Below are 18804 nucleotides of genomic sequence, written 5' to 3' on the forward strand. Positions count from 1 at the left end.
TAAGTCTGATGCACTATAAAATGAAGTGTGTGTGTGTGTGTGTGTGTGTGTGTGTGTGTGTGTGCATGTGTGTTAAAATTCACATGACTCTCAGTATTCTAAACAACTGGATGGATATTGATAGTTTTCCCTCAGGCCTTAAAGTTTTTGTGCAAATAAAAGAATCGTATTGCTGCATAACAAACTACCCTAAAAATCTGTGACATTCAACAACTACATTTATTTTTCACACTTAAGTGTTAGCTGGGAAGACTCTGCTTTTAATGGGCTTACTCTTTTTTTTTTTTTTAAGATTTTATTGGGGAATTGGGGGAGAGGAACAGTGCTGGGAAATTGGGGCAGTGGAACAGCCTAGTAGTTGTCCTTCAATCTTAGTTGTGGAGGGCGCAACTAGCTCAGCTCCCAAGTCCAGTCGCCATCTGGCCACCCGTCAGCAGCCTGTTGCCACTCAGCTTAAGGTGCTGTGTTCAGTCTTAGTTGCGGTGGGCGTAGCCACCATCCCATGTGGGAGTCAAACCAGAAACCTTGTTGCTGACAGCGCATACTCTAACAACTGAGCCATCTGGCTGCTTATAGGCAGCTCAGGGCAGCTCAGCTCCGGCGCAGCGCACTGGCCCATGTGGGAATTGAACCAGCGACCCTGTTGCTCAGAGCTCACGCTCTTAACCAACTGAGTCACCTGGCTGGCCCTTAATGGGCTCACTCTTTGTGGAGCAGCTGGTGGCTCTGCTCTGAACTGGGTGTGAGTGGACCCCTGTACTCCACACGTCACTCATCCATCTTGCAGAAACGCTGAGCTAGACTGATAGAAGCATTCCTTCTCATGGCAATGGCAATAGCTCAAAAGACAGGAGGAAATTTGATGTGAGATGGATGTGAATCTTTGGGGGCCAGAAGGTAGACTGTGGTAAGCTGCATAAGGATCCTCCAAAAATGTTCACAGTCTGATTCCTGGAACCTGTGAATGTTAATTTGTATGGCAAAAGGGACTTTGTACCTATGATTGTTAAGGATCCTTAGATGGGGAGACTATCTTAAATTAGCGAGGTGAGCCCTAAATATAATCACAAGGGCCTTATGCTTTTTATAAGATACGGTAATAAGGTCAAAGCAGGGAGAAGATGATGAGATGAGAGAAGCAAAGATTGGAGTGATGTAACCAGGGGCAAAGAGTATCACAGCCTCCAAAATCAAGAAGAGGCAAGGAATCGTTTCTCCCTTACACCTCGTCCCCCCTCCATCCCCCAGAAGGAACCAGCTGTCCTGACACCTTGATTTTAACCCCTTAAGACTCATTTTGGGCTTCTGACCTCCAGAATCGAAGATAAGAAATTTGTATTATTTTCAGCCATTAAGTTTGTGGTAATTTTTTACAGTAGCAATTGGAAACTAATATAGGGCCATTCATACAATTTTATGTAGAAGTAAACCTAGCACCCCTCTTTTGTATATTTAGTGACATCTTAAGCATTATAATTATTTTTAAGATGTATGCTATGATTTTTAAGGTATGCTGTTTGTGAACCTTTGATAGTCTCAAATTTGATAGGACCACGTATTAGGACCAACTTGTCATCCAAAAGAAGGCATCTTTACTTTAGAGATAAAAGTCAATGAGTAATAGGATCTGAAATACAGAAGTGTCCATTACAAGCAACTGTAAAAACAGTTTTAAAAGTTAGAGATAAAAGTTAGATATACGATGGGACAACAATTATTAACTTAGGAGAGTTGGGAGTCATGAGGGAATTTTGTAGTTACAAGTGCTCCCTCCTCCCGCCTCATTATTGCTGGCTGGAAGTCAGGAAGTCTACATTGTAAAGATAGAAACAATGGAGAAGGAGAAAGGAGAAAAGAAACAGAGCCAGAGATCTACAGAGCAAGATGCTCTGGAACAGTTGTGTGGTGTGATCAAAGTAGATAGAGGGAGGAGGGGAATTTTTAAAAAATGTATTGCTCTAAATTATGTAAATGTATTGGGATCCTCTTTAAAGTTTTAAAGAACTAGAGTAAGAATATAAGTGATTTGGGGATTTCTTCTGGTTGTTAGAAGATACAGAGTACATATCTGCGATGTTATTTTGAATCCTTCCTCCAGGGTTACTTTATCATTTAGGAACACTTTAGTTTGCAGGTGTTAGAAAAGTGGGCCAATAATACCTTAACAAGTAGGGATTTGTTTCCCTCCTATAATAAGCAGCCTGGAGGTACCTAGTTGTGGGAATGGTCCCTCAAGGACTCAGGCTCTTTTCATCTTTATGTGCTGATATCTGAGTGGCTTTCAAGCTTTGGCTTATACCTTACGTCTGAATGATGGCTGCTGCAGCTCCAGGCATCATGACCTCATTCAAAGGCAGGAAGGAGGCGGGTGGCCCAGGTGAGAGCCTATCTCCTCCTACATCTCTGTTAAAAGGAAACACGTTATTTTCCCAGAATCCCACAGCAGACTTTCCCTTAGATCTAGTTGGCCAGACCTGGGTCACATGGTGTCCCATCCCCCAGAACTTGGAGAGTAGAGGTGGAGAAAGCAAGTCGTTGGCTCTCCAGACTCTGTAGTCAGATGTAGCGAAGAGAATGGGACTGGGAATGGCTTTTGGATGGCCATCCAATGGTATCTGCTGCAAGTATCCAGTTTCCCTTTTGTGCACTGGCTACCGGTTGGTAGGCAGCAAATGTGGGAACTGAGTGAGGGCTACAACTCTTTGTTGTGAGGTGTGGCCTCCAGAGAAAAGCCACTACAGTGCTCTCTCAAAAATGCTGGCATTCCCCTCACCAGTGGACTTGTCATTGCTGAAGCAAATATGTGTCTTCTGAGTCATCTTGGGAGACATGGTATTGCAATGGATAAATAGGGTCACACTTGATAAATCTATCAGACCATTCCCCTAAATTCCTGGATTCCTTCCTTTATGTAATATCAAGGTATTTCTGGCATCTCACCTTCATAAGAAGAATTTTGGCATAGATCTTAAAAGCCAACTCTAGAACCAAGTTATCTGATTTGAATCTCAGCTTTACCCCTTACAAGCTGCATGTGGGGAATGGTTGAACCTGTAAATGCTTCAGTTTTCTTTTTTTATAAGTGGGGGTGATAATACGTATCTCATAAGCTTATTCTTAAGATTAAAGAACTTAATATGTAAAAGTATTTTAAACAGTTCTTGGCTCCTGATAAGAACTCCGTGAGTGCCAGCTAGCATTGTTATTTATGCTGGCCCCCATGAGCCCAGATCTCAGAAGCCAAATGAGCAGTTGGCTCAAGTGAGCACATTGAGTCTAGAATTTTAGTAACTGCCTCCATATCAGTAGATTCAGCCCGATCTAATGCTATGTTCTTCCTTCTTAGGTGTAGACTTCTCTGAATCTCACATCACATGTATCCCCCAGATATTTGCTTTTACGAATTAGCTGAATCTCATAACTCCTGCGATAGGTAAGCTGTCTCCTTCAGCGTTTGTCTTTTCAATTGGCCTCTAGAGGTGTGCTGGAAACCCCATGCAAGGGAAGTCAACACAGGGCTGGAGGGGTGAGGAGGACATTGTTATCCAAATTCTCTCATGTGTCTCCTTTCAATCCTCAAGGTCATACTCTGTTTGAATCAATGCCCTTGGTTTCAAATAAGGGAGTGTTTAGGCTGTGAATTTGAGTGACTTTGTAATTCAGGAACCCACAAGATCAAACTTTGTTTTTTGTTTTCACCCATCTTGGTGTCCCGCTGCTAAGAAAAATAAAAGGTGTCCTTGGTTTGTTTTAGAAGTCATAGAAAATCCCTCCTATGTATGTGCTTTGAGCTGAGAATTTAGGAATTTGAGCCTACCAATTAGGAGTTAGAGCTCATTATTCTCTTTCTTTAAGCTCTCCAACTCCATAAAACAAACAAACGAAAACCACCTTACTCCCACAGTCCTTGTATTCCTTAGCTGCTTGGTCTCCCAAAAGCTTGATTTCAATGGGTACTTTATTCTAGGTTAGAACAGTTGATAATTTAATAAGCTGTTTTGCTACTATATGCCACTGGCCACCAGCATCAAAACCCTTTAAACCAGTTGGATTGCCAACAACCCTCAGCCTTAATCAGATTAGATAATCAATCCTTGATTGCCTTTGTTTCTCTGAGGGTTTGTGCCTCTTGATTCTAATTTTGTATCAGTCAGGCTACTTATCTACAAGCAAGAGAAACTTAATCGGACTGACTAAAGGAGAAAAAAGAATTTATTTTAAAGGAAAGGTGGAGTCAGGCTCAGAGGCATGTGCATTTAGAAACAACTCCTAAAATCATGTCATAGAACTGGTAAGGTGAAGATACTGCTGGGGCCAGATTGAGTGGCTCAGTTGGTTAAGAGCTCGCTCAAGAGTGTGAGCTCTGAGCAACAGGGTTGTTGGTTCAATTCCCGGCCTGAGCTGAGCTACCGCTGGACTGCCAACAGGTGGCAGGATGGCTCAGCTAAAAAACAAAAACAAAAATGTAAAGATACTGCTGCCTCTACCGCTGTATACTAGACATTGCAGCAAATATTATTAACACCATGGCATCAGTCACTGGATACCACTGCAAGCAACGCTGTCTTAAAAATTCAATCAATGCTATCCTAAAAACTCTATGCCATCAGAGGCTTTACCTTCCACCAGGATGACATAGTGAATAATTCCCAAGCCATGAAAGACAGTTCAGGCCCTGGGCAGGAATAAACAATTCATTTGTTTATTTCACAGCGACCTGCTCCAAGGCAGAATGGCATGGGTCCCAGCTTTATAAGGTTTTCATACACAATTGTTATTTTGTTGCTTATGATTTTCATACAATTTGAATAGGTCAAGAAATGTGGTTTATGTATAGTACCTTAAATATCCCCTTTAGTGTTTTGTGTATCTTTCAGAGTGGTTTCTGCCCTGATCTTCATTTATTCCTGGTTTCCTGGGAGGTAGGCAGCATCACATAGTAGTAAAGTTCTAGGCTCCGGAGTCAGGAAACTTTGGAGTCAGTCCTGACTCTGGTCCTACTTAACTATCAGTGGGCATATTACCTAACTTTTTATAAAGTCTTGGCTTCTTCTTTAGAATGGGTATAGGAAAATCTACTCCACGAGTTGTTATGAGGATGAGTATAATTCACATAGAGCTTAGTAGGAGATACTGAGACACAATGGATATTACTGTGTGGAAACGGTTGTGTTTTCTAAGGTTGTAAGTGAGCAATTATCTAAAATATGGCACTTGGGACAAACATATGGAAAGAAGTAGAGCCGATTTAGCAATACCAACAGACACTGTTGCATTGCTGTGAAGTAACGCCAAATGCCTTTCTTCTATTAACCTAATGCATGTTCACAGGGGTGGAAATGCTAAAAATGAATCACTGTTCACCAGATAAGCATGACCTTGACCATCAGCCGCCAGGGCTTTCACTATTGAAACCCCACTGTGCTATTTTCTTCCTCTCTAGGTTTATAATGAATTCTCTCTTGAAAGGACATGATGAAATATATAACTCCATCCCAGTAAGCATCTTTATGTCTACAAGTAGTGCCCTTTAGCAATTATTACTATAAATTAAAATCTTAACTCTGTAAGAAAAAGAATTGTGATAGTATTAATTTCCATCAAAAGCATTGCAAGTATATTATTTATTCAAATAAATAGAATATATAACACAAATATATTTGTATTACATGAAATACATGTAATGTGTGTACATATGAATATTATACTCATACTTTATATACACATACACGGTTGTAAAAAAAATCCTAAAACAATAACCATTTGTAATATCCCCTATAGTAGTGGGTCCACAAAGTTTAAATGATTGATGTCTTTCAGGAATCTCTAGGTCACCAGGTGGTACAATTATTAACAATCCACGGCTTCAAAGCAAATCATTAGGATTAGAATCTGTACTATCGGCATCCAAAGTACAGCAAGTCCAACCACCAGATGTCACCATTCTTCTATTTCCCTACCAGTGTCCAAGAGAGCTTGAGATGTTATTTTCATCCAAGGGACTGAGAGAAATACGTGCTTCCTAACATTTCTGGGATTTCACCAAAAGGTGTTATTAAGAAAAATGGTCCTGCCCATGCATATTTCCTTGTGATTTTTGAACATCACTGGGCAGTTTCTGACAGCTGAGGATCCAAGTGGCTGATAATTTGGCACCTATCTGTTAAGAAAATGTTAAGGGCATTTCCTTCATCTTGAAGTTAAATGCAGGACTGACCTAATGTGCTTTAGTGCCTAGAGCTAGCTCAGTGAAAGAGAGGCCAAGGGGTGTGTTCTATTAAGATCCTGAAGTCAGACCTCCCTAACCAGCTGGATGGCACAGAGAGCTCACTTACAAAATGAGGGAGTTGGACTAAGTAATTTCTAGAGTCCAAAACTTCCATGATTCTCGGTTTTTTAAAAGCCTCTGCTGGGGAAGGTGGGAAGGAGAGTGGGGTGATCTCAGTTCAAGAGAGAAGACCCCAGCGAGGACAGTGAAATGCGGATGGAGAAATCCTGCAGGGAATGAAAAGGAAAGTTGAACATAAACATTCATACAATAACCTGACATTGTGACTGGTTACAGGGCTTGGAACTTCCTGGGGTTATAACTCTTGTCATTCTCATCCCTAGGTAACCCACTAGGCCACTCTCTTTGCATTCCAGATACTACTTAGCAACAATCTATAATGTTTAGTGACATAGGGGCTTGGCTGGATTTGTTCAGTCAATGTTCTTTGTGGTGCCTTCAGGGCATTTTATTTCTCTTTGAATTTACAACAGTGCAATGTTCAGCTAGCCTGTCTACAGTGTTCATAAAATCCCGGGGTGGGAGTGGAAAAGAGAAAGAAATGGAATTCATTTATTGAGTGCCTTCGATGTGCCAGCTGGTGCTAAGTACTTTATATATACTTTATTTCATCTTCAAAATAATCTCATGAAGCAGCACTTATTGTGCTCATAGATGAAGAAGCTGAATTCATATGGTTAAGTGGCTTACCTGAGGTCACAAAAACCAAGTCACAGAAACTCACACTGCTTCATATAACCCATCCTACGAGGGTGGAAACTGAGGGCATTTTTAAAGCTATCTGCACCTGTAGATGGTTGAGCCCACAGTCTCTCCTCACAGGGCTTCACTGCTGGAAGCGCCCTGGTGCTTAAAGGCCTGGCCTGCACCACTCTGGAGGATGCAGTGTCATATCAGCATTTGCACACTGCCCCTGACCTTGATAGAATATTATTTATGGCCGCGATCAAACTGTCTCCGTCGCTTCTTTCTCCCTTTGGGCTGCGGAATTGAGCGGTTAGAAGTCCTCTCCGACAGGGTTGATAGTTTGCAGACGGCCCCTGAGAGGTTGGGGCGTTCCGAATTGGCTGAGCGCTCCGCCGGGGAGGGCGGGGAGTTTGCCGAATGTCCCTGGCCGGAATCCCTGCCTTTCGGAGCCGCGAGACCAGAAGCTGGGAGAAGTTGGAGAGGTCGGGGAAGGGAGGGTTGGAAGAAATTGCGGACAGGCACCCCTACCCTGGTCGCCTGAGCCGCCGAGGAGTGTCTCTGCCGTGTCCAGGCCGAGTGTGGACGCGCCAAGCGCGGCCCCGCCAGGGCTGGGAGTTTGCAGACCGTCCCTGCAGCGGCCAGCTCGGCGGCGGCCCTGCGGCTCCCGCGGCTGCCGCGGCGGCCCCGGGCGAGATCCAGCCCAGGTAACTGCGCCGCAGGCTCGGGGCGCCGCGACTCCGTGCTTCGCCGCGTCTTGGGCCCCACCGGGACCGCGGCTGGCTGGCGCTCCCGGCTGCTGCTGCTGCTGCTCAACACGGAGGTGAGAGCCACTGGGTCGGGGCGATCGCGTCGAAGCTCGCCATCCCCGCGGGAAGATGCACGCAGAGCGGACCGCGGAGGGCGCGGGGAGCCAGCACGGAGGGCGGCGCAGCTGGGGGCTTCCGCCTGCCACCCCTCTGCCCCCTGCGTGGGTGCCCCGGCCGCTGCCGCTCTGCGGGACCTGGGAGTACAGTCGGGGACGCGCCTTGAGTCGCCCACCTGCCCGGGACAGCCCTTCCCCAGGGGAGGCTGCAGGCCCCCAGGACGCGTGGGGAGAGGGCTTGTGGTCTTTCCGAGGGACTGTCCAGAAGGAGGCTTTGGTTGCGCGGGATGGAGGCGAGAGGCAGGGGATGGCACATAGACGCTCTGACCGAGGATGGGGCTTAGTGGGGTTACGCTGCAGGCGCTCTGACCGCGGATGGGGCTTAGTGGGGTTACGCTGCGGACGTGGGCCGGGCTGGGGTCCCCCGGACCTGGGCGTGCAGAGAGGACTCAGCCACGGGCCAGTGAGGAGGAAGAAGAAGGGAGGTTGGTCCGGGGCCCCAGGGGACGAGGGATGCGGAGGGCGGGCGCTCTTGTCCGAGGGACCAGGGAAGTACAGCCGTGTCCCCCACCCCATGGGGACCGCCGGCGGCCCGCGATCCCGCCGGCGCGCTATACCAGGCTGCCTGGCGGGAGAGGCTGCGGGGAGCGCAGAGCCCCACACCCGCGCACACACTCCCCAAGAGCATGCTCAGTGCGGCCCTGGGAACTTCCTGCCGAGTCGCGAGCCGCCTTGGCCCCCTCCCGGTCCGCAGATCGCAAAGTTGGGGGCGACCGGGCTTGCGAGTAGGGGGCGCGGCGCCCGCCTGTCGCCCTTTCGCGTCCCGGTCCCCTGCCTCGCCTTTCCTCGCCCCCAGACTCTTATTTCGCCAGCCGCTTCCGCGACTGGGAACCGAGGCATGCATGTCATCCACCGCTCCCCGAGGCCAGGTCGGAGGCCGGGTGGCCAGAGGCCTGGCGGTGTGGCCGCCTGCCGGGTGGACCCGCTGGCGGTGCGCTCGCCACACGCATGGACCCCGCGCGGTGAGCACACTGGGTGGAAGGGGGTGTGTGAGCGCGGGGACGTTGGCGCTCACACTCGCTGTCACACACAAAGCCGTGGTTTCGTAGCTACCGCGCCTTAGAGGGAAGAGGTGGCGCTTGTATTGTCCAGCCGCATTTGGAGCACCAGCAGGGTGCTCGGTGCCTGGGGGATGCCGGAACTAGTCGGTGCATTGGTTTTCAGAAATGCCCGAGGCGAGGTCCCGGGCCCTGTACTCATGGCACTTACTGCCAGGCCTGGCCCTGGGCGGACGCGGCTCTCGGCCCGGCTCTGGTGGCTCAGTTAGGGAGGCTTGGACGCTTACGAGGCTGTGAAGTTAAGGAGAAAGCATAGGTTTGCTTGGGGTTCGGTGGAATGGAAACACTGCGCTTGTAAACACTCGAATCCAAGTGTTGGAGGCAGGATGTCTTTCTAAAGAGAGGCAAGTGAGGAGCTGGTGCTCTCTGCTCCTCGTTCATTGTAAGGACCTGAGCAACTTGGTTGGGTTTTACTCCAGAGATGACCCCCCCTCCCCCATGTTTGGCACTGTGTCACTCACATCCTGAGCCTTGTCCTAGGATCAGAACTACCTTGTTTTTGATTCAAGAAAAATCACAGAACTGTTTTTCATGATGGGCAAACCATCACTGATCTGTTTTGATAAATGAGTTTTCACCTCCCCATTCTTTCCTACAAACTCTTTCTGTTGTTATTGCTCAGGGCTGAGATAGGCACTCTCAAATTTTTGGCTGTTAGGATTAGAGCAAACCTCCTCTTTCTGGAGGCCTTTTTAGTTTTCTCCAGGTACTAACTTGATGTCCATGTTGTCAGCCTGAAGTGGAGAGGCCCTGAAAAAATCAGGTGATGGGGGAGATGGGGAAAGGGTGACCTTTTGCCCCTTTTAGGGGCTGGGAGAAGAGGAGAAGGAAGCTGCTCCGCCTGACATGGGCCTCGGGCAGAGCTGGGTGCCTGGATGTAAGGTTTGGGCTTTTCCTTTCATCACCTTTGTTCTAGCCTGCCTTCTCAGGTCTGGGACACTTGTGACCGGAGTCACTAGGGAAAGGACTCTGCAGTCCTGGTTTGGGGCTTTGCAGCGGTTGCACCCACACAAGCTGGAGCCAGTTGGTTTTAAGGGGGACTGCAGTGGCAGCAGGGCTGGGGGTCTCGCCCCGTTCTGCCAGTGGCATCTGCGTGTTCCATCCAATGCTGCAAAGCCTCTCATGGGCTTTTGCATCTCTTCAGCAGTGCGCATTACAAGTGCTTTGTGTTTGAAAGTGTGAATACAGTACACATTTATATATAGTCACACATCCATATAGGTTTTTATAAAGAAGCATGGGCATATGTATGTGCATATGCAGTGTTCTTTGGTAGCATCTTGGAGCTGGAAGGGACCTCAGGAGATCATAGGAATTCAAAATTTTCCCCTTCCCATTCAGTTTTCTTAGTTTAAAAATAACTAGCTTTCTGCCCAGCTAGCCTCTCAAAGCATGGAAATGCAATAGTCCCTCTGTGATCCTAGCCCAGGGGGAGTCCTGTGGTCCCTCCCCTGAGATGTATGGCTCCTTAGGATCTCTTCTAGATGTCACCCTGACATTTGACATGACTTTTCCTAATGCTCCATGTGGCTTGGGATCTACATCACTGCAGAGTCACTCTCAGATTGATTTTGGCAGGGGACAGGCAGTGACCAGTGTCCCCTGCAGAGATGTCTGGAAAATTGCAAAGGGCAGTCATCGGTAAAACTCAGGTCATCTGGGCAGGTAGTTGCACTGCTCCTTCCCAATAGGACTCATGTTTATTCCCTCCTCCTTGTGTGTCTTGGTCTCCTGGCTCTGGGAAGGTGGGGTGGCTGTTTGGGATGGCATTCTGTGTGGATGTTATTATAGTAGGTCTCAGGAAAGCATGTGCTGTCAGGAATATTGTCTCTGGGGATTTGTTATGGTAGACGTCTAAGTTTGAGGAAGGGTCCTGGTGTCAGGTGAATGGTTAATGGGTCGTTTTGGCTGAAGGAAGGTGTATGTGTTCCAGAATCCAGGAACTTAAAAAAAGAGTGGAAATCATTTTATATTTGGATAGAGTACCACGTGAGTGACAGTTGAAAGGCTTGGGTCAGAAATAAATTTGGTACTTGTCAGTGCAAGTTTTGCTAGGCTGCCTTTAAAGTTTATAATTGCTTTGATGTATAGAGTCCCTTTTAATAGCCAGAAGATGGCCAAGCCTTAAAATTTCTGTTTGAAATTGTGTAAAGACCTCCCCAACCCCATCTTCTTAAGTTTGTAATCTAAGCCATGTCCCTAGATTCTCTTGCATCCCGTGTCAATGTCAAAAATCTGAGCACAGTTGTGGTGGCCTCTGTGCCAGCTGCAGGTGGACTCACTGGGTGTTCATTGGGCAGCCACCATGAGCTAGGCTCTGTGCTGGGTATAAAGATGTCCTTCTTCAAAATTACCTTCTCACTTTTAATTTATCTGACCTTCTCTTTCAGTGTGTTAATGCAAACTAATAGTTCTTGGAAAGCCGCCAAGGTGAGTCCCAGGAGCCTTAGGACTGTAACCATGTTTTCAGCTGGAAGAGTTGAGATTTGAGCTGTTTTTGCCCACTTGAGCTGTTTTATTTATTTGTTTTTTCTTTGCCACAATTAAATGCATCCTTCCCCAACTTTGTCACATTTGGAAGGCTGGATGAATGCCTGAGAGGGGTTGGAGGAATCACGATTTCTTCAAAATCCTACAGCTAGCTCTATTGTCTGAACACATAACCTTCTGGAGAGAAAACAGGGGCCTTCCTGTTGGGCTCTTTGGCCTCAGAAAACAACAGGGAGAGGCAAGGGGTATCCGCTCTGGTGGTTGGGTTTGGTGGGAGCAGTTCTCCCTATAAACTGGTACCCCCCCCCCCCACTGCCACACCTGCTTTTGTGCCTGCAAGACCTTGGCTCCAGCTGGGGTGGTTTCCTAGGATGGCTAAGGAGTATTTCTTCACTCTGTTGCCCATGAACTCAGGAGTGGGGTTATCCAAATACTTTGTTACTTATAAGAGTTAAGTACTGGTGTTTGCAATTTTTTAAAAAAGTCAGCACTTCAAGGTTATCCTTAGAATAATAATAGCCTCACTTATTTGCATCCCTCTTTGATTTTTGTGGCTGGCCCTTGAGGGAATGTGTGCCACCCACCTACTCCCACCTACTCTTGTCTAAACCCACTTCTTAGTGTTGTAGTTCTGAGCACAGACAGCTTATAAGTCCTGTCACGCTGGTAAGATGCTTTTTATAAGTACCCTACACAGCGCAGTCTTTCACTATAATAGTTTTGGATCACTTTCATGTCTCATTCCACCCATGGGAGTGTGTTGTGTTGGTGATCAGCCTAAAGACTGCATGTCTTGGAGAAATGTCAAGAACTGGTGGGCGAGAAAATAGGAGAGATGGTGATGGAACAAAATCTATCTTCTATAATTGACATGATTGTAAATGCTTTTTTGTATTTCATTTACTCTTCATTGCATCACTGAGGTAGATACTAATGTCATTCCCACTTCATACATACGGAGACTGAGACATTAGGAGTTTATGAAACCTGGCCAAGGTCATACACGGCTAGTATGTGGCAAGGTAAGGATTCGAACCCAGGAGGTCTAGGTCCAGGGCGCATGGTAACTAGAATATGCTTGGTCATTCAGGCTAGGATCCTCTCCTTATACTAGCCAGCACCTTCTTTCCAGTGAAAGCCAAGAGGCGTCTTAGACACTCAGGGACTGGAAGGGACCTCAGGGAGATCCCCCTGGATCCCTGGTCTTTCTTGCTGAGGTCATGGATGTGCAGAGAGGTGGAAGGACTTGCTCCAAGCCTCACCTGCAGGCAGCAGTGGCAAAGCTGGGCCTCAGTTCTGACCTTTGGTTCCACAGAAAGTTGATAACAACTGAACACAGATTCGAGCCTGCTTTGTTTATAGAGATGATCCTGGAACAGATCAACAGGGTCATTTCCCATCTGTCCCTCCCACTCCTAGAACTCTCAGTGCACTCACACCCACCTTAACCTTGGCATCTTGTGGGGAGCAAGTGGGTGTGTCCAACTCCTTCACTCTCCCCAAATGGGAGCGTCTAAGCAACTTATGTACCTTTGCATGAGGTGTTCCCTTTCTCATGTCCCTTTTTAAGTATGACATCTTAAGAATGCAGTCTGGGATGGAATTTGCGTTTCATTCTGAAATTCTCTTATATATTCTCCCTCTCTCTGTCTTAGGGTTCATGGCCTCTCTCAGCATTGATTTCTCTCTTTAGGAGCATGGTGTGAGCAAGGGGTGACCTGGCCAGAGGCGTCGGGGCTATTTCTTAACTGTTCCAATAACGAGATGGTGGGGACATTCCCACCGTATCTGTGGAATCCCAGAAAGATTGCTGAGGCCCTGCAAAATACTTCTCTGACCACTGGGATCATCGCACGTTGTGGAATTTTCCTGTTGGGCATACAAATGAGCACCATTTCCTTTCATTTTTATTCCTTTCATACAACTAGGATTGCATCTGGCATATCAGTGCTCTTACCTATTCCTGATTCTGAAAGTTTCTGGTTAATACATAGTCCTTAGCTGCTCAAGAAGTTAAAAGCCTAGCCTGGTCAGGGCCCATGCAGAAGAGTTTGATTAAGTTCAGTTATAAGGCAGCATGCAAGTGAAGAACACATTCATTCAGCCCACGTCACCACTGTGGGCCTCAGTTCTTATGTTGAAAAGTACGAGGGGGTTGAGTGAGCGCCAAAGCTCCGCTCAGTCCTAACACTGTATATATAATCCCATGTATATGGCCAAGGAGGTGTAGAATAAGGAAATGAAATTCCCTTATGAAAAAAGAAAAAAATATTGAGGAAAAACTTAAGTGGCTTTTCCCTTTGCTGGCCGACTCTCTTTAGTAGACAGTTGAAATGCTTACCTATGAAGAACTTAGCCCTCTATTATCACTATTTTGGTGGATGTTTATTTTTGTGTGTTTAGGTGTAAAAAACCTTGCTCCTTACTTCTCAGCCTAGAAATAACCTGCTTCCCCTACGGAAGCTATTTTTTTCTCTTGGGAAATTGAGATTCTAAGAGGAGACAATGACCAGGTTCATGGACTGCTGTGGTTACATGGCACAGCGCCCTGGGGAAAGTGGCTAAGTTTTTACACTGCCATACGGCTGCCGAATTCTGTTTACATACCTTCATCAGTTTCACTGTGAACCAACTACTTTAAAAGAATGGGGAGATTGATATCAGTCTCCTTGCAGCTGCGTTTTTCTTTAACCATCTGTTACTTTCAACACCAATTTTTTTTATTTACTAGGTTTTTAAAAATTTACTAGTGTTCCTGCCAATGAGGAGTTTTCTAAATGACCAATTCTTTCCCTTATGCGTCTATGTTTAGGAAGGCACTCTCTCTACCTCACACTAAGTATAATCTTTCTGTTTTCCTTTATGTTTCTTAGTATTTCTGTTTAGTGTACTTCCCTCACCCCCTCCTACAAATTTTCAGAGCCACCAAGGTTGAAGCAGCACCAAGTGGGGGATTTGGTGGGAAAGGGGCACTTGTCTCCATACCCCTGCCCAATACTGAGGAGTCCCCCAGGCTTCTGTGGGACCTTTGCCAACACAACTTCAAGCCCCTCCGACCATCGGGATGGCCTTACCTCTTTAACAAATTTCTCAGCTCCAGTGACTACAAATGGTACATTTCCTCCTCTTCCCCTTATGTGATGTCTGACGATTGTGCTTGCTGGATGTAAAGGTGACACTGTTCTGTGGATAATCCTTCACTGCACCTTATTTAGTAATAATTCTCTTGGGTAAATGTTACCAGTTTTCTTCTAGAGGTTCACCACTCCATGTTTGCTATTCTGATGTCCACTGAGCTCCAGAAAGGAAAAGCTTTTTTCCCAGGTTGGTGAAAAACATATATCTGGGTTTCTCAGAGAGGAGTATAGAGCTCTAGTGGGCACAGCTGGAAGCTCTGTTGCCTTGTACAGGGCCTGACACCCAGTTACACCATCAGCTGGGCACGGTGGCATCATGAGTAAATTCCGACTATGGCAGGCGTGGCCTCTCTGCCGTCAGCTGGTTGTCTTCTCGTAGGCCAGTTTAGTGCTCTATGATTCCGGTTTCTCGTCTGTCAAATCCTACATCTCAGATTCTAGTAGTGTGTCTGTCTTCATGGCTGAGCTCAGCACACTCGTCTGCTCTAGTTTTTTTAACTAAGAATATTCTTAGGTGTGTTCCTAATTTTGAGGTCCTGTTTGGTTGTGTCTGTTTAGAGTTCTGGTTTTTAAATCAGTAGATCTTGTGTTGACATTGTTTTCCCTCCTCACCATGAGCATCATTATAATTCATGGCCTCATGAAGCCCAACAAATTGGGACTTGGTGTGTGAGTGAATGAATGAGTGTGTGTGTGTTTGTGCGTGTCCATTTTCACACGCAGCTAGGGTTTATTACCTTGTGTTAGTGTTATCTATAAAAAGAAGTAGGAGTGATCAGAGTTGAGCTGCAGATCGGAAGGAGCCATCAGTTAAATGAAGTCCATAGGAAAATGTCTGTGAAAGGATTTTGTTAATATATATGGATTTTCCTCTAGTACATGCTTGGAGATTGTATGGATAATTATTTTATTGTATTTTCCTATAGACTATAGGTTTTCCATGATAATGAGTTGCTTATTCCATGATAATGCCTTTTCTCTACTTGCCCCTATAAGAAATCAGATGTAGCTTTCCATTTTTCATGCCATGCCTGGTTACTGTTCTCCAGGTTCCAGACTTTCTTTTTCTCAGTCTAATGGCTTCAAGACTTTTCTATTTCCTCACTTCAGCCTTTAGTATAAAGGTTACAAGATTATGTAGTCTTTCCGTTATTGCTGTAACAGATAACCACAAACTTAGTGGCTTCAAGCAACACGAATTTATTCTTTTATAATTTTGTAGTTCAGAGGTCCAACATGGTCTCACTGGCTACGATCAAGGTATTCATTCTTTTTGGAAGCTCTGGAGGAGAATCTGTTTCCTTGTTTTTTTTTTGTTTTTTTTTTCCAATTTCTAGAGGGCACTCACGTTCATAGGCTTGTGCCCTTTTCCCGATGTCAAAACCAGCAGTGTTGTGCTGATTTCTTGTCCCTTTGCCATCCGGCTGGCTCTCTGACCACAACTGGGAAAGTTTCTCTGATTTTAAGGATCCATGTGATTACATTGGGTCCACCCGGATAATTTCCTCCTCTGGAGGTCCATGATTTAATCACATCTGCCTTGTAAGATGACATATTCATAGGTTCCAGGGATTAAGAAGGGAACACCTTGGGCTGGCCGAGTGGCACGTTGGTTATGAGTTGGCTTGGGATGCCAGCTCTGAGCATCAGGGCCCCAGTTCAGATCCCACATTAGGGCCAGTGATGCTGCGCCCTCTACAGCTAAGATGGTGAACAACAGCTCTACCTGGAGCTGGGCTGCCATGAGTCCCCGGCGATGGCGTAGGCTGCAGTGGAGCTGCATTGGGCTCCCATCAGCTACCGTGAGCGGCTGGCAGCTGGCGTGAGCTGCCAAGAGCTGCTGTGAGCCGCTGTCCAGTGGCTGGCGACTGATCTGTCTACTCGGGAAGAGCGCAATGATAATACTAACATGGACCAGTGAAGCAACGTCCTCCACAACTAGACTGAAGAACAAAAGGACAGCAACTTGTCTGTTCTCCTTCCCCAATTCCACAACACTGTTCCCCTCCTCCACTTCCCCAATAAAATCTTAAAAAAGAAAGAAAGAAGGGAATCCCTTTGGGGGCCATTTATCTGCCTACCATAGTCCTCAAAACTTTTTGTAAAGAAATTTTTTTTTACTTTTTACGTAAAGGAACTACTGCTTTTTGTCACAGATTTGCCTATTTCCTTGTTCCTCGTATTTTTTAATGCAGTTATACCCCAGTATCCACCAAGGCATCGGTTCCAGGACCGTCCTCGGATAGAAGCTCAAATCCTGTATATAGAATGGTGAAGTATTTGCATATAACCTGCATTTGCATATAGGTTGCAGCAGAGTGTGTCTACATGTTACATCATTCATGAAGATTCAGTGTAGTGGTTGGTGTGTGGCAAGTTCATGTTTTGCATTTTGGAACTTTCTGGGATTTTCTTTCTTTTTTTTTTTTTAATATTTTTGATTTGCGGTTGGTTGAATCCGTGGATGTAAGTAATATCAGTGGAGAAGGAGGGCCAACTGAATATTCAAATCTACCATTTGCAAAACACAGTGTCTAACATTTGAGCTGTGCATGGCTAGACATTGAGCTATGCCTGTTTACGTGTTCCAGCTTATGTAATTGTCGGTAGTCCTGCTATTACAGTGAGGAAACGGAGGTGCAGAGGCAACTTGCCCGGGTCATGTAGCCAGAAGTGGTGGAGCCAGGGTATAAAAGTAGACATCATTGATTTCAAAGCCTGCGTTCTTTTCACTCTGCCTTCCTGCCTCAGAAGTGATAATGGAAAAACAAAATGAGGACTGGTAATGGGGGAACTTAAAATAATGTAAAATCTCCCTGCTTCTGTCAAGGCGATGACAAACATTAAGTACTGCCTATGGTAGACTGATGGAACTAATGGCCCTGATTAATGGCCTCCCTGTGTCTGTACTCTTTGCTTTCTAACTTCCTAGTCAGTTCTATTCCCTCTACAACCAATGGTATTGGCCACATGACCTGTGATGGCCAGTGAGATGTTAGCAAATGCTGTGTAAACAGAGTTTACAGGGACCTACATGTTTCTGATTGCTTTTTACACAGCTGGGCTTGCTCACTCAGATCCCTGCCACCGCCATGAGAACATGCCTAGGCTAGCCTAATGGAGAGATCTGAGAGACATTTGGGTGTGAGCCAAGTTGCGTCAACTGAGGCCATCCTACACCAGCCAGCCCCCAGCTGAGCTGTCCACTGCTTGAAGTCCCCTGAATATGTCTTGCCAAGATCAGTTAAGCCTGTCCTAGATCACCAGAACCACCCAGCTTACCTGTGCAGTTGTGGAAATAAGATTATTGTTTTAAGCCACTGAGTTCTGGGGAAATTTGTTACATAGCAGTTGCTAACTGATACACAGCTCATGCCAGATATTTCAATAGCATATGAAATATTTTTGGTGTCCTTTTGAAGATCATTTTGGACTACTTGTAATTAAATATTATTTTTTAAAAATCTAATTTTTTTAATATTCTCTTAAGATTATATGTTAGGCTCAAGAACTTGCCCATTATATCTACTCCCTCCTTTTCCTTAGCATGAAAGTCCTCTAAATTCTTATCAGTTTCAGTCAGAAGCAGACTTGTGTTTCGTTCTCAAACTATTTAGTATTTCTAATATGGTGGCTTTTGATCCCCAACCTGCAGTTGGAAATTGACTCAGAACTCACATATACATGTATATAACAGCGATAAAAGTTCGTGAAACAACAGTACCTACCCTTCTACCTCTGATGTCCTCTGGTAATTTCTATTCTATTTAATTTACTTTAAAAATTGCAGGTTAGGCTGCCCATTTTGTAAAAATAGTTTTATCGGAGCACAGCCACTTATTCCCATTTGTTCATTTATTGTTTATGGTTGCTTCCAAGTTACAATGGCAAAGTTGGGTTGTGGTGACAGAGATGATCTGGCCTACAAAGCCTAAAGTACTTACTATCTGGTTCTTGAAAGTTTTCTGACCCTTGCACTGAATTGATTTCATAACCTATCTGTTAGTTGTGACCCTTCAAACAGGAGATACTGTTCAAGTGACCTTTAATTCTCCGGATACTTCTATGAAAAGTAAACTAAACAAATCTGACAGATGTGAAAACTAACCTTTTACTTGTGTCATACTCAAACTTTCTTTCCTGTTTACTTAGATTCAACAATTAAGTTTTTGCTATTTAACAGTATTCCTGATTGGCTTATATAGCAAACTTTTTAAGTAG

The 18804-nt window shown here is 45.5% G+C and overlaps 1 protein-coding gene across 1 annotated transcript in view; it reads left to right on the top strand.

Moving 5' to 3' along the window:
- Window positions 1–7392: 7392 nt before the first annotated feature.
- Window positions 7393–18804, top strand: part of LOC109377195 (alpha-1,6-mannosylglycoprotein 6-beta-N-acetylglucosaminyltransferase A-like) — a gene marked incomplete at its 3' end in the record, with an annotated part of 187161 nt that continues 175749 nt past the window's right edge. The window contains exon 1 of the mRNA XM_019633465.1: window positions 7393–7796. The remainder of the gene's footprint in view (window positions 7797–18804) is intronic.

The sequence above is a fragment of the Hipposideros armiger genome, unplaced genomic scaffold (genome assembly GCF_001890085.2).
Source record: "Hipposideros armiger isolate ML-2016 unplaced genomic scaffold, ASM189008v1 scaffold_1318, whole genome shotgun sequence".
In the NCBI taxonomy this organism is placed as follows: domain Eukaryota; kingdom Metazoa; phylum Chordata; class Mammalia; order Chiroptera; family Hipposideridae; genus Hipposideros; species Hipposideros armiger.